A 13,954-nucleotide genomic window follows, 5' to 3' on the forward strand; every position below is an offset into this window, starting at 1 on the left:
TCAAAAATCAAATGTTCTCCAAGTGTCATGTGCTCTTGCTTTTACTGATCTGAAGAGGGAAGGGGCAGACAAAAATCACGTTTTTGAGGGCAGGAAGGGAAGTGAAGGTGTATTAAACCCCAAGGCCACTGCAGAGACAACTGCACGCTGGCTCACCAGAGTTCCGCACATCCCCTGCCAGCCTGCACACCTCTCACAGTGCTGGTGGGGACACTGACCCCCATACTGGAGATCACATCATGATCCACACGTTGTAAAGATCAGCAGAGCTCACAGCTAGAGATTAGGAATGATCAGTGCTCGGGGGAGGCAGAGGGATGGGGAGAATGGCGATTCCGGACTTGTTTCTGACCGTGCAGGCATACGGATTTAAAGTGGAGCTACTCCTGATTGCTCTGGTTAGAACAGAGGAAATGGATTGCAGAACCCACCTTTGCTTCCTTGGAAGCTCACTCATGATAAAACAAGGAAATGAATGAATAAGCAGCTCCTTGCCATTGCACTCTTATTTGAGCATTTGGACAACACTCTCAGGCACGGGGTGGGATTCTTGGCGCTGTCATGAGCAGAACCAGGAGCTGGACTTGAATGATCCTTATGGGTCCCTTCCAGTTCAGGTTATTCTATGATTATATGATCACATGAAGGGCTGCAATATGCAGCAGTATCTTTTAGGCTCTGTTTAGGGATCCAACAACAGCTTATTTCAAGAAATGTTGGAATAGATACTTTTTGCATAAAATTATCTGACCACATTCTTTAATAGATTTTCCTCAGGAATAATTGTTCCACTTTAGAAATATACATTTCAAAATTTGGATCAACTTAGCACCAATTTGACCTAGGTGAAAAGCAAATTTGTAATGGACACTTTCAAATTAAAACCATAGCACACTTACGTAAAGCATCACCTATAGCAAAAATAATAATCTAGACAGTTAATATTAGTTTTTAAAAAACCCTTCAAAATATACTTTGAAATATTTCAACTAGGTCTGCATAATGTCAGTAGATAGACTAACTTCACTTTCTGGGTGCCTGTCGAGACATAAAATAAAACTTTTCTACTCACATTTTGAACAACAAAAAAATTTTCAGTTTGCCTGATATCAGGATGTTTTCCAACACAGTGACTTTGCTGGTATGTTTTACAAATTATTAAGGAAAGGCTCAAAATAAATTAATCTTATATGGAAAGATTTGTACTATCTCTATTACTTATTGCACACTAAAAAGAGGTGCAATAAGGTAAGCAGTAGATTACACAGATATATTGTCTCTGGCATATGCCATATGTTTTACATTACCAGCTATGGGTGAAGAGTCTACTTGAACTGAAATTGTTAAGACTTTTTCTAAGATCTTCATGGGAATTGCATCTTCGAGTTTCTCAGCATTGCATAATGGCAGTAAATACAGAATGAAACTCCAAAGAATCAATCACATGTATTTCAACACGCTCATCACCAAATAAACACAGGGTCGATTCACATAACTCAGCTTATATTTTCCGAGAGCTAATATAAATCCAGATTAGTGCTCAAGTATAATGTGTAATATCTCTATCCATGGAACAAAATGTAAGCCAAATGCGATGACAGTGTCCTTTTAACTGCTAACCAGACATGCTTTGTGAATGGCTGCCATGGATTTCGTTTGCATCGAAAATGTCCATCACGGCGAGTACCCCGCAGTTGTAATTAGTGAAGATGCAGAATGTTATCGAATATCACAACATTTTGACTGTCAGATTGCTCTAGCTGAGGAAAGTTACTCTGTAAAATGAGAGGCTGATGTTGCAGTTGTATTGACTTTTGTGTCATGTTTGTTTCAGTTTACTAGTCAAAACAACTTTCAGAGCTCTTCCTTGTCCAGAAGGTTCAGGCTGCCTTATGAAAATGAAGCTGTCTTGTTTTCTGCTTCATAAATCATTGTCAAGCTGAGCCAGATAACAGAAACAAGTTCAGATTCCAAAATGATTATTCTTAGAGATGATGTATTAAGTATACAGAATACAACTTGATTTTCATAAGCTGTGTTGACTTTGCAGAACTGAGACTAGAGAGGAAAAAATTAATGAGTAATTGGAGGTATGAGAGCCTGCAAAAATCCCAGGAGAGAGGGAACAGAGTGGGTGGGGAGAATTCCCTTCCTGAGAAGCTCTTGAAGTCATTTCAAAGCTGCCATTTCCCCCTCATCTCTGCCCTTGTGCTATTTCACTGTTACAGATAACCCATTTGGAGCGTCCTCTAGACCTATTTTACTGTACCTGCTAATGCGGTTTTATAACCTTTGCTGGGTTTTGTATCCAGGCTGTGGACTAAGAGCCTATCAGAAATTATGCCCCTCATGAGCACCAATGAAGGGAGACAGTGGCACTGGAAATTTCTCTCCCTCTCACTTCTCTCCCTTCTTCATACCATGCCCATTTCTTGATGACTCTGAAATCCTTTCCTTGCTTTCTGGGTCTCTTTTTTATAATATAGAGAAATAGAAAATACATGAATGATCCCTCTGTCATTGGATTAAAAGAGTCACAACAGAAATAGTATTTTGGAGACAAGGTGAATTCTTGAAATACAGTTGCAAGATGCAGCCCTGCATGGGAAAATATGAAGAGGGCAATGCCCAAGCCTCTTGTTCCTCTATAGGAATCCTTTCAGAGAAAAGGAGTGAGTAGGAGGGATAAACCGGGGTGATAACAGCAATTTGAAAGTGAAAAGAAGGATCTCACTTAGCAGAACTTTTTATTTATGTGTTATTATCATATGATATGGGAAAAGGCCATGGATGGTGGATCTGAACTGTGAAACAAGGTCTAAGGTTGTCAAGGTCTGGAGAAGATGAGATTTAACACCAGCAGCAGCTGTGCACTTGAGGGTGAAAATTGTGAAAGAAACACAGGTAGGTGGACTTGCTTTCAAGCTGACCAAGGCAACCTGGCCCTTCTCTCATGTGCCTCAAACACATGGGTTTTACATACTTTTGTTTTTCTTTTAGCCACCTGCAAAACAAATACCACAGTATTAGACACTGCAACACCAGAATCCCCTGCAAAGGTTTGACTAAGGCCCTTCAGTAAAGTCTGTGGCAGATGAAGACCTTGGACCAAGGTCCACCACATGCTGGATGACCAGTTTCTTGTCTCAAAACACGTGTCCTGTCTCTGGCTGCATCACCTCCCCAGAAGTTCGTCTTTAACACTAAACATCGTAAAAGAAAAAACAAACATAGGAAATTTCAGCTGTGGCTGTGAAAAGAAATCATGCTCAGGGCACCCCTCAAACATGTTTCTTCATTCTTTTAACCGAGAAAAGGAAATTAAAATCAAACAAACCTGTGTTTAAGGAATGTGAAGGCTGTGAAACAAACCAACAAAAGCCAGGAAATGTTCAAGTTAAGGCTGTGACACTCTGTCCTTCACTCAAGCTGTTCTGACTTATTTTTTCTAAACAGAGGGGGTTGAAATCAGCATGTCACCCTCAGATTTGAATTTCCTGTTGTGAACTGGTATGTGCCTGTGCCTTATTAATGTTATTAGATATTGTTTATTGCATTTGTGAATGTGATGCAAGTGCCCACATCTAAATTTAAATACACCCACATCTCTATGCATTATATCAGTGAGGAGCACTGTAACTATCAGAGCTTTTTGCAAGTGCTAAGATTTTTCTCCTTAACAACAATCAACCCAGAAAGTGTCTGTACTTTAACGAGCCGATAGCCACCTTGGAAAGTCATGCCTGTCATCATAGTGCACAGAACAGACTTTAGAAATGTCATAGTGGTTGTAGGGATAGCGATCAAATCCACATGCTTCAAAGTCACTCAAGCAAGAGGAGACTTTAATTTAGGCAGTGCTGAGCTCCACAAACCTGGACATGAGCTTCTGCTCCCACTCAGTAGAGGGCAGCAGCAGGAGGAGATGGGGGGTGTTCAGATTTTCTCAGCAAATGTCTATCAGAAAAAATCAGATTTTTCCTGGATATGACGAAAAACAACAGACCAAAAAACCCAAGCTAAGCAAGTTGGCAGCCACGTAGATGAGTACATGAGTGAATAGATGGTTCCCATGCAGCTCAGGAACCGTTTGTACCATCCCCGCACTCCCACCACATCTGGGATTTCACAAGTCACTGGAAGCTCAGTGGGAAGTGGGTGTGTGGATCATATGCTATTCTTCCTCCGGACACATGAGGGAATTGGCGCAAGTCAGAGGCAGGATACCAGACTAGATAGACCAAATGTCTGGGCCGCTATTGTGAGAATAATGTCAATTTAATGTTAGTCTATCATCACCTATTTTGAACTAACCTTTGTCACTGGCTCACTTCTGATCTCGTTTGGAGTCTGAGCACTCTGGCACTGCAGCAGCCAACGCTGGCTTCCCCCAGAACAGCTTTAGCACTGTGAACAATAGATTTTAACCTTTGCCACTTTCATTTTTTTTTGGTTTTATTATCAGTCTGTGCTTCCACTACAAACTAAGCGCACAGGGCTTTGAGCTAATTACATTCTGTACATCTGAGCCAACTCTCAGTGCTTCATGCTGACACTCGGATACATCTGGGCCTGATAACAATTACAAATACTCTGGGCATACTTTAAAAAAGAGCTTATGTTACAATGTGAAACAGCATGTTTTACAGTGCTCATAATGGTCAGATAAATACAATAGCTTCAAATCCCCTTTCTGAGGCTTTAAAAAAAAGTGCCTCACAATAATTCATTTAGATCAGGAACCCGTAAGGAAAGAACCCTTCCCCTTTTCTCCCTGGGTGAGACAGAGCAAAATACTTGAAACTGAGAACAGGCCAAAATTTTTGTCACAAGCAGGGAAAAGAAATGGTAAAGAGAGGGAGGTGATGGTGGGTTTCTGGTTCAGTGACAGCAGATAGCAAGGCCTGGGTTCATCCCAGCTAGAAGAGACCCTGAGGGATGGTTTGTCCCTTCTGAACATCCTTCTCATTCTCTCCATTGACTACAGAGGAAGAATAGAATGATTTGGGTCATAACTTAAGTGCTTTGGGTATCTGAACTAAAGCAGGATGAAGTGGGGCTTGAATTCCCTCCTGAGTAAATGTCTGCAGAGGTGGAGATGGGGAGAAGGCAGCACCTGCCTACACAGCTCTCCCATCCTCACCTCCTTCTCTCTCCAGCTTTCCAGCCCCAGTTTAGGGACCCACTCTGGGAAGCAGCAAGGAACACTGCTGAAGGCTGTCTCACATTGCAGTTCTGGCGTTGTAACCCCACTAAGGATAAAGAAAGTATTATATGCTCTAAACCTGGAACTACTTTTCTTAGTCATGGAGATGAATCAGATGAGAGAGGCACATGTGCTGCATTGACTCCTCTTTTGGGTTCCTTCAAACCCATTTCAGGACAACCCAGTGGCAGCTTTGCACATCTCCAGGGAGATACAGGAACACCACCTTCCCTGCTAAGAGCTGTTAGCAGCAGAATTGGAGCTGAGAACTATTATAAAAGTATTTCATTGTGTTTTCTCCAAGACTTAGGCAGGGAAGGGCTGCCTAAACCTGGGACTTACATAGCCCAGACAGGGGAGAGGCTTTAAAAAATTTATTCTTGGAAGAACCAAACCCAATAACCCTGTAAGAAGAAGAAAGAATGATTTAAACTTCTTTAGTGACTGTCTCATGGGAGTGATACAAAACACTCAGGATGCTTTGCCAGTTTGCTTTTCTAAAAGAATTGTTAATGCTTGGGAATGATGGACAGAGAAGAATTAAAAGAAAAACAACTCCCCAGGCCAGGTTTTTGCATAGGGCTGTAACAATTGTCAGTCACAAAGAGCTCCCAAGCAAGCCCTTATGATAACACACAGAGTATATCAGCCATCATCTGTCTTTTCTCAGTAAACAGTTGTATAGTAATAAAACAGAGTGATACAGCTGACTCTAACCTGGCAAATTTCCCTGCACCTAGTGTTTACATCTCTTTAAGTGTATCTTTGTCATATGGTTACAAGGCTATTTCATGCTCTCAAGTTTAATTCTTTGTAAATATAGCTCTCTTTGTGCGTGTGAGGCGCATGTGTTAATAAATGTTCCATTCGCAGCCGTTCCTCTTGCTCAAATGGAAAATTAAGAGTCCTTGATTGAGCGGCTTTAGAGATTGCTGGAAGTCTCCGTTCCCATCTCGGTGGAGTTGTGATGATTGCTTGGGAAGTTTCACACTTTCAAATACTTGTGTGAAGGCTAAATCCTGCCTTCTGCTAAGTTGTGGGGAGACGCTTTTTTCTTTTTTTCCTTGTTTTTTCTTTTTTTTTTTTTTTTTTCCCCCTGCTAAAAAATAAGTTTTTCTGGAAAGCCCGCTCCCCTCGTTCTCATGGGTTATAAAAATGGGAATCATTTTTATTGGCAATCCACTGGAATAGTGCTGAGACAAATGGAAACTTGAAGATAAGGATCCTCGGAGGTGAAAACATACAGCTGTTGGGAATTGCGAAAGAATCTGGCCAATAAAGGAAGTCACTATTTTTCCAGGCCTGAAGTGAGTTATAGGCCGAGACGGGTGTTGTATATTTATGTAAGGCTGCGGCGGGGAGCTCGAGCGGCCGTATATTGCTGAAAGAGCATCATTCACATTCAACCTGAGACAAAAGGTGGAAATGAAGTAACATCCTGACCGAAGAAGGGCTCACGACAGAATAATAACATTTGGGAGAGGGGGGCCGGCACGGCGGCCCGTGGGCAGGGCTGCGGGCGAGGAAATGGTGGAGGTGCCTTGTCAGCCCACAGAAAACACACACACACGCACACACACGTGGCCTGGCCGGTGTCCTTGGAAAGGGGCATTTGTCTTCCACAGAAACACAGGCATTTAGTGGATGGACATGGATGGGTGTGCTATGACAGCTCGGGTTGCAGGATGTGTTTGTCAGGATGCCTTTTCTGCCTCGTCAAACCAATAGTGAACCCAATTTAAAAAAAAAAAAAAAAAAAAAGCACTTGAGGGGTTGAAGCTTTTGGAACTGCTCGCTTGTTTTTATAAGAAAATCCTCAACTTTTCTCACTCTCTCCCCTGTCGTTATTTTGGCAATGTCTAGTTTTGAATTGGCAGCATCAAAGCCAAGTCACATTTCTCTCAGGAGGGCTGAGGAAGCAAAGAAAAGACAGGAGTCCCTCACCACTTATAAACAGGTATTGCCGTGCAAACAGGTATTGCCGTAAATAGATGTCCAAATATAACACAAAGCCAAATAACCAGTGTTTTCATGAGTTTAGAGGTAGGGAAACTAAGGCACACAAAGGGTTAATGGGCTTTTTGAAATATTGACACACATTTGGTGGCTCAAACTGGGAGGGAAATTGCATCCTAATCTGGAGTGCAATGACAAAACCACAACTTTGCATTAACCATACCTTTTCTTTCCAGAATATTTGCACATGTGTCATGACTTGTTTTACTTTTTAACTCTATTTCCATCACTTTGGTTCAAACTGAAATTTAGTTTAGGAATAAACCTTCTGTACATTTTAAGGGAACTGAACTGGCTTTTTAGGTGATCTGAAATGCTGGTTTCCCTTTCTAAAAACAGAGTGGCTCAGAAATCTGGAGCTGAACCTACTCTAAGGTTGTTTTGGAATTTTTGGAATTATGATGGACCTTGAAAACATCAGGCTTCATCCAGGGCTCATTTTGGTGACAGGATAAATTATACCAACTGACTTATAGACCAGAACTTCTGTGGCCCAGATGTTGCTGTCTAAATGTAGGTGTTTAATTTGGAACAAGCAGGACAACTGGACAACGATGATCACAAACACCTCATAAGTCCCCACATCAGCCTGGGTGTGACCCATGACCCTCCTCCACCATGGCAGGAGCCCCCTGTGCAGTCACTGAAGAGTTGCATTTTGCCTGCACTGTTTAGAAACCTTAGCTCAGATTGGATTTTTTTTTTATTGTTGTTCTTAAAGAGCTAAAATATTGAAACTAACACAGAAACAGATCAATTTAGATTGAAATATTTTACACCCTCAAAAAGTGGTTCAACGCTGGTCCCATCTCTTAAATCCTGGGGTATTTTAGAGAATACATTCTGCACTTGTGCCCTGAATCTGTGTGCAGGTGTTTTTCTCACCCACAGGACAGATAAAATGTGTTTGGAGCCCTTATAAAATACCTAGTGACTATTTTCTTTCTTTTAATAAGCATACAGAAGGCTCTGAGCCACATCAAAACAAACAAAGCCTGTCATTCCCAGACAAATGTCCAACTTGCTCTGCCCTGTGGAATTTGGACCCTGCTTAAAGCTCTACTGGCAAAGACGACACTAAACTGAAAAAAGTACACCTGGGCTTGGAAGAACATTTTCCAAAGCCATTAAACTTCTGAGTAATACTATAATAACTGATGTGAAAATGAGAGTGTCTTTTTTTTGTATTTTAATTATTCCTAAGTGATAGTCATAAAAATATATTAGCTTGTAAGGAAACTGCTGGAGAATATCATAGGGATGAAACTGCTGGCTTCCACAGGACTTTAAAGCATTTCTCTAGAAGTACACCTGAACAGCTTCAGAGAATGAATGTTTTCCTGAAGATATGGTTTAAGCAACTAGTAGAATTCTCTACTTTGGATTAAAATAGTAGACTATTAAATAGAGTTCAAAATTCAAAAGGCAATTCCTTCCTCCTAAATCTGTAGAGATTTTAAATAACAGAGAAAACACCCTAAAGACTGAAATCTATTGTTCTGTAGTTCAAATAAAGTTAATGAATCACAGACTCTTCCAATTTTTATTATTATTTATTATTATTATTAATAATAATATTTTGCCTAATGCCATAAAACATTCACTGATATCAATCAAGCTGAGTTTAGGCACTCGTAGATGCAGAAAGAACACACTCACAGAGGCTTTATAATGCAAAACCTTATTATTACTGAAGGGAAAAAACACACTGTTTTGTGATTTATCCATTTAAATGCTTAAACTTAAAAATAAGATACCCCAATCACATGCAGGTAGGCCACGTAGCCTTCTTGTTAAAATGCCCTTCCATTTAAACATAGATTTTAACCTTTTCACCTTCGCCGCTTACATTTTTCTTTCGTTTTGTTCAAAGCATTTAGGTAAATTAGGATGAGGTCCCTCCATAAAAATGCAAGGGGATCAGTGAAACTTTCATCTCTAATTTATTCATGAAGGAGAGAGGTCTTTTCTGGTCATGCTGTGCATCATCCTGTCAGAATGACTTTCCTTCTTCTCGAGAAGGGATAAAGGAAGATAGAAAAATCAGGGGTTTGGTCTTTCCTACTAATAATCACTGAAAGAGAGAAAACTGCACTGCTTTATTCAGTGGTTATTGTACTGGAGCTGAATTTAATATTACATATTACAAGGCCAAGTTTCAATATTAAGGGGACTGAAGTTACTAATGAGTGAAAACATAAATTATTTATGTAAGATAACTAGATCGTCTTTTCATACGAAGTTCACACATAACTTTAAAAATATGAATTGGTGGGTTCTCCTGCCACCTCGAGCAGGTACAATAGATAGCTGTCGGCCTGGATGACAGCAGAAGGGTCTGTGGGCTTGGGGACAGTGTTGCAGGCACAGCACACCTCACCTGTGTCTCTTAGCACAGATCCTGCCAACTCTAAGCTGCACACAAAAATACTCGCTTTTGAATTCAGCTCTGGAAATGCACTACAGCTGAATAAAGTTTTAATGAAAATTATAATAGAAAATAGATTTAATATTCATCATACTGGCTAGTATTCCCCATCCCTTCCAAAATCTTCAGTTTTCGGATTGATTTCTTTCACTTATCGTTTTTATAATAACATCCCGTTTTGCATCCTGATCTGTTGGAGGGGCAAAAAGATTTTTAATACAAATAGCCTTTATCCCAGCTGATGAATGAACTCTTCTGTGTTTCCCCAGCTTACAAAAATTATCATCTTTTATACATGCTTTAAAAAGAAAAGGGTGGGGGCTAGGGAAGCAAAGCAGGATCTGGTATTAGTCCTTTTAGTCGTCAGGAAATTACAAAATGTACACTTGCGGAGTAAGCAATTTTCGCAGTCTGCTGGCACATCCATCTTTTTAATGAGCCTTGTTTATAACCTGACGCCATGTTTCTAGTCACCTACCCTGTTTACATCTTTGGCCCCTTTAATTAAGAGAAGAACCAGTTAAAAGAAAGTAAGAAGAAATATTAATATGATCTGATTAATTCAGCTAGCGGGAGGTTATGGGGTACCAAGGTTATTATAACCTATAAAGGCAACACGAGCAAAGCTGTGTTCATTTGTAATTTTATTAGGCAGAGCAAATTAGTGAGCCCACATGGCAATGACAAAAGACCCCTTCCTATTCTCTCTTACCCCCCACCGAAAGGGCCAGGCGCCTAAAGTTAGGCTCCATATTAGGCAAATGAGAGCTGATAAATCTCAGCCAACAACTAATGAGAATCTCCAGAGTTGGAGCTGTGCTAATTTGAAAACATTAGCTGGGATTTCTTCTTCTTTTGTAGGTACAAAGTCCAGCTAACACAACCCTTCTTTTGTCATGGGGAGCACTGGGGTGTAGGTGGTCAGGCAGGAGGGGGAGAGAAATTTGCAAGGGGTTAAAGATAAAACGTGGAGTAAACATAGGAGGGGGCTAAGAGGAAGTGCTGATAATATGTACATCATTAGGAAGAGCATATATCATTGATAATACAAGGAGGGATATAATTGCATATAATTACATGACACTTGTTCAGGAGCCCCTCCCAGCTCCCCAGATAAGAAAGCCCAGATCTTTTCCTTGCACTTTTATCTTGCAGTGTCTATGCTGCAACACTGACATCATGGCAGCATCAAGCCCCTTTTGAGGCTTTGCAGTGCTGCATCTCTCATGATATGACTTCAACAAGTTCAGGTAAAACTCCTGATAAAAACACAGGTGGATCCCAGCCCTGGTGCAAACCACAAAAAATCACTGTCAGATGAAGTGGTTAATCAGAGATGTGGCAAATTTACTACACTGTCTCAATGGCACACAGATAATAAAACCCAAAAAAGCTTTCCAGCTCCTCAGAAGAAAGACCTGATCTAACGAAGTCCATTTTTCCCAGTGATTGGGGTGTGAAGGGAAAATTCACAGCACTTCTGAAAAGTTTCATCTGTAAGAGACTGCTGCATGTTACAGTTAACAGAGGAACAGCCCTTCTCCCAAAATACAAGTGGGGAAACTGAGGTACTTCAAGATTAGAGAAAAGAATCACAAGCTTTCTGCTGCATTCATATTTTTGGTTTGTTTCCACTGATTTATTTTTTGTGGGGCTCAGTCAAACTGAAGGATTAAAAATTCATGAAGAGTCCAGAAAATACGGCTGAAAAGAAGACTGAAATCACACAACCCCTGAGGCTGAGCTGTCACAAAAATATCTTAGAACGTGGCCTTATGCTTCAGCCACTCACTATGACTGTGACCTATTGCTGTATCTTTGCTACCTGTGTTGTTCAATTCTACTGATATTCCAAAATTACATTTTTTGTAAAAGACACCCACTCGGCTGTGAGACAACTGAGGGAGCAGATGGGCTCCAGACCAGGGGAACTTCCTGTTTAATGTACAGCATGCAAAACAGACAAAATAACAAGGTCCCTGAGAGCAGTAAGAGAGTTAAAATAGCCATAGGAGGGGAGGAGAGGGGGTGCTAGTCCAATTTTTTAAATTCCTCTGTTGATGAAACTAAAGTTGAGGGACTTACAAAGAGATAAAAAATAAGGAATGAAATATGTAAAAGTTGCTAAAGAATTGCACTACAAAAAGTGGGAGCTTTTAACACAGAGACCATCTTACCAAAAAATCAATTTTAAGAACATTATATTTCACACTTCATTGTTATCTCAGTTAAGATACCAAGCCTAATTATACTGAAAACTGTTTTTATGTGTATCTAAATTATCCAGCCCACCTTTCTTTTTTTTTTTTTTTCTCACCTAATCACCAAATGATTTAATTAACACACAAGATTCTACAGTCCAGTAAGTCACCTGTGGTGGGACTGAAATTCTCACAGTGGTCCCCCTCTATTGCACATACAGTTAAGTTGCTCTTTTCACTCCTGTGACAAATTTCATTGACTCTGTTAGTCCCATTTTTACTGAAATGTATTGAAGTAAAAAATTTCATTACCAAACCCTAGCGAGTGGCAGGGAAGTTTAAAGCATTTCAGTTTAGGTAGATTTATTAATTTATTTTTTTCTTTCACACATGACCTTGGATTTTGAGAGTTGGTACCTCCAAGACCCCTGCTAAGCCACAGCCCATGGCTTTAAGATACTTCTAAGGATTGTGACTGACAGGTTTAAATCTCTCTTTCAAAGTAGTGCCTATAAAAACCAAAAGGCCACAAGAATTCAAGGATATATTTATTGTTCAATTTACATACTCTTATACACATTTTAGCAAGTGTTATTAGGTGATATTTTCGATTGCTGATGTTATTGGTGATTTCCCAGTGAGGACCAAAGAACTGCTTTGGGTCTTGCAAAATAGTATCAAAAGAAACATTGCTTCAAACCAAATCAGAACCCCCCTCTGGAAAAGCAGCATCACTGTGAGTTCCAGCTTTCTGGAGATAAGGTTTGAAAACCATTGCATTCATTTTTTATTTTGTCTCCTGTTTCTCCACGCCATCAAAATCTGGGTAAGACTAGAAAACATCAACATGCCAAAATGATAAATATAATTTAAAACAATCTGACACTTCAGTGCTGGGCCCCATGCCATTTTAACACAGGCTGGGACGTATACTTGAAAATGCAGCAGAAAATTAGTTCTTGGGATATCTTCAATTCCTATTTTGCACTTGCAAGATGAAAGACAGGACTTTATAGAGGAGTCTAAACAATTTCAGGCTCCAGATTTTAGCAGCTTTCAGTGGACCCAACCTTTCAGATAGGGATGCCAGCTGTCATCCTCAATGCAAGGCAATTCTTTCGTAGTGTAAACCTCCCATCCACCTACTCTCACTTGCCTCCCTTCCCTCTCCTTATCACAGTGTGAGATTAAAAACACACAGTGGTGGTGCTGCAGTGTGATGGTCTTCTGGGCTGTCCTTTCAGTGCAATAAGAGTCATTCTACAGCTGTTGTGGGTTGTCATGTCTTTGCCCAGCTCTGTCTTCTGGTGGTCACCTTTCGTTGATGGCACAATTTGTTTTCCTTAGAAAAGGACCCTCCATGTTCCCCAGTGCCTTCTTTTCAGCCATCAGGGACTAGAAAGCTGGCAGAGTACTTCAAGAGCAGCCTGATATTAAAGAATATAAACACAGGATCAAAATCCAGGAAGGATGTTGAATGCCTCTCAAAGAGAAATTATTCCTCTCTCATTCTTCTCCAATAAGTCTCAAAGTGGATTGATGAAATATAATCTGAACTGCATGAAAATCTCTGTGATGTGTGAACTTTCATATGGAAATAGGTTTGTGGCTATTCATTACCTGTTTATATTTGCAAGGTTAAAAAGTTTAATTGATCGTTCAATAAATTATCACTTTACAGATCAGGTTGGGCTCTTAAACAAACCACGAATCACCATGTTAACATGCAGATATAAATGAGTCTTTCTCAATAGGATAAACACTGTCCCCCATGTATGGTAGGTGTGGCAATTAGATTATTGATTTTAGGTAAATGTCTTGTTAATTATGCAGGAGGCTTCACTACTCGTGTTAATTAACTTACTGCTCCTTTGAATCAATACACTGTGGCCTCAGGAGAAAAAGCTTTCTCCCCCTGGTCTTTGGGGCAAAAAAAGAGAAAAGTTTTGTTCGCCTCCTTTCTTCTCTTTATCTCTGAAATAGTTCTACGACTTCTCAATTTAAGTGAGAAAAAAAATAAACAAGTGGAGAGTAAGAAGGTGTTGAGAGAACACCAGGTACTTCAGCCAATGGAAATGAAATCCAGACACTTCTCAATGAAAG

The sequence above is a fragment of the Myiozetetes cayanensis genome, unplaced genomic scaffold (assembly GCF_022539395.1).
Source record: "Myiozetetes cayanensis isolate MyiCay16 unplaced genomic scaffold, myiCay2020 scf14, whole genome shotgun sequence".
In the NCBI taxonomy this organism is placed as follows: Eukaryota; Metazoa; Chordata; class Aves; order Passeriformes; family Tyrannidae; genus Myiozetetes; species Myiozetetes cayanensis.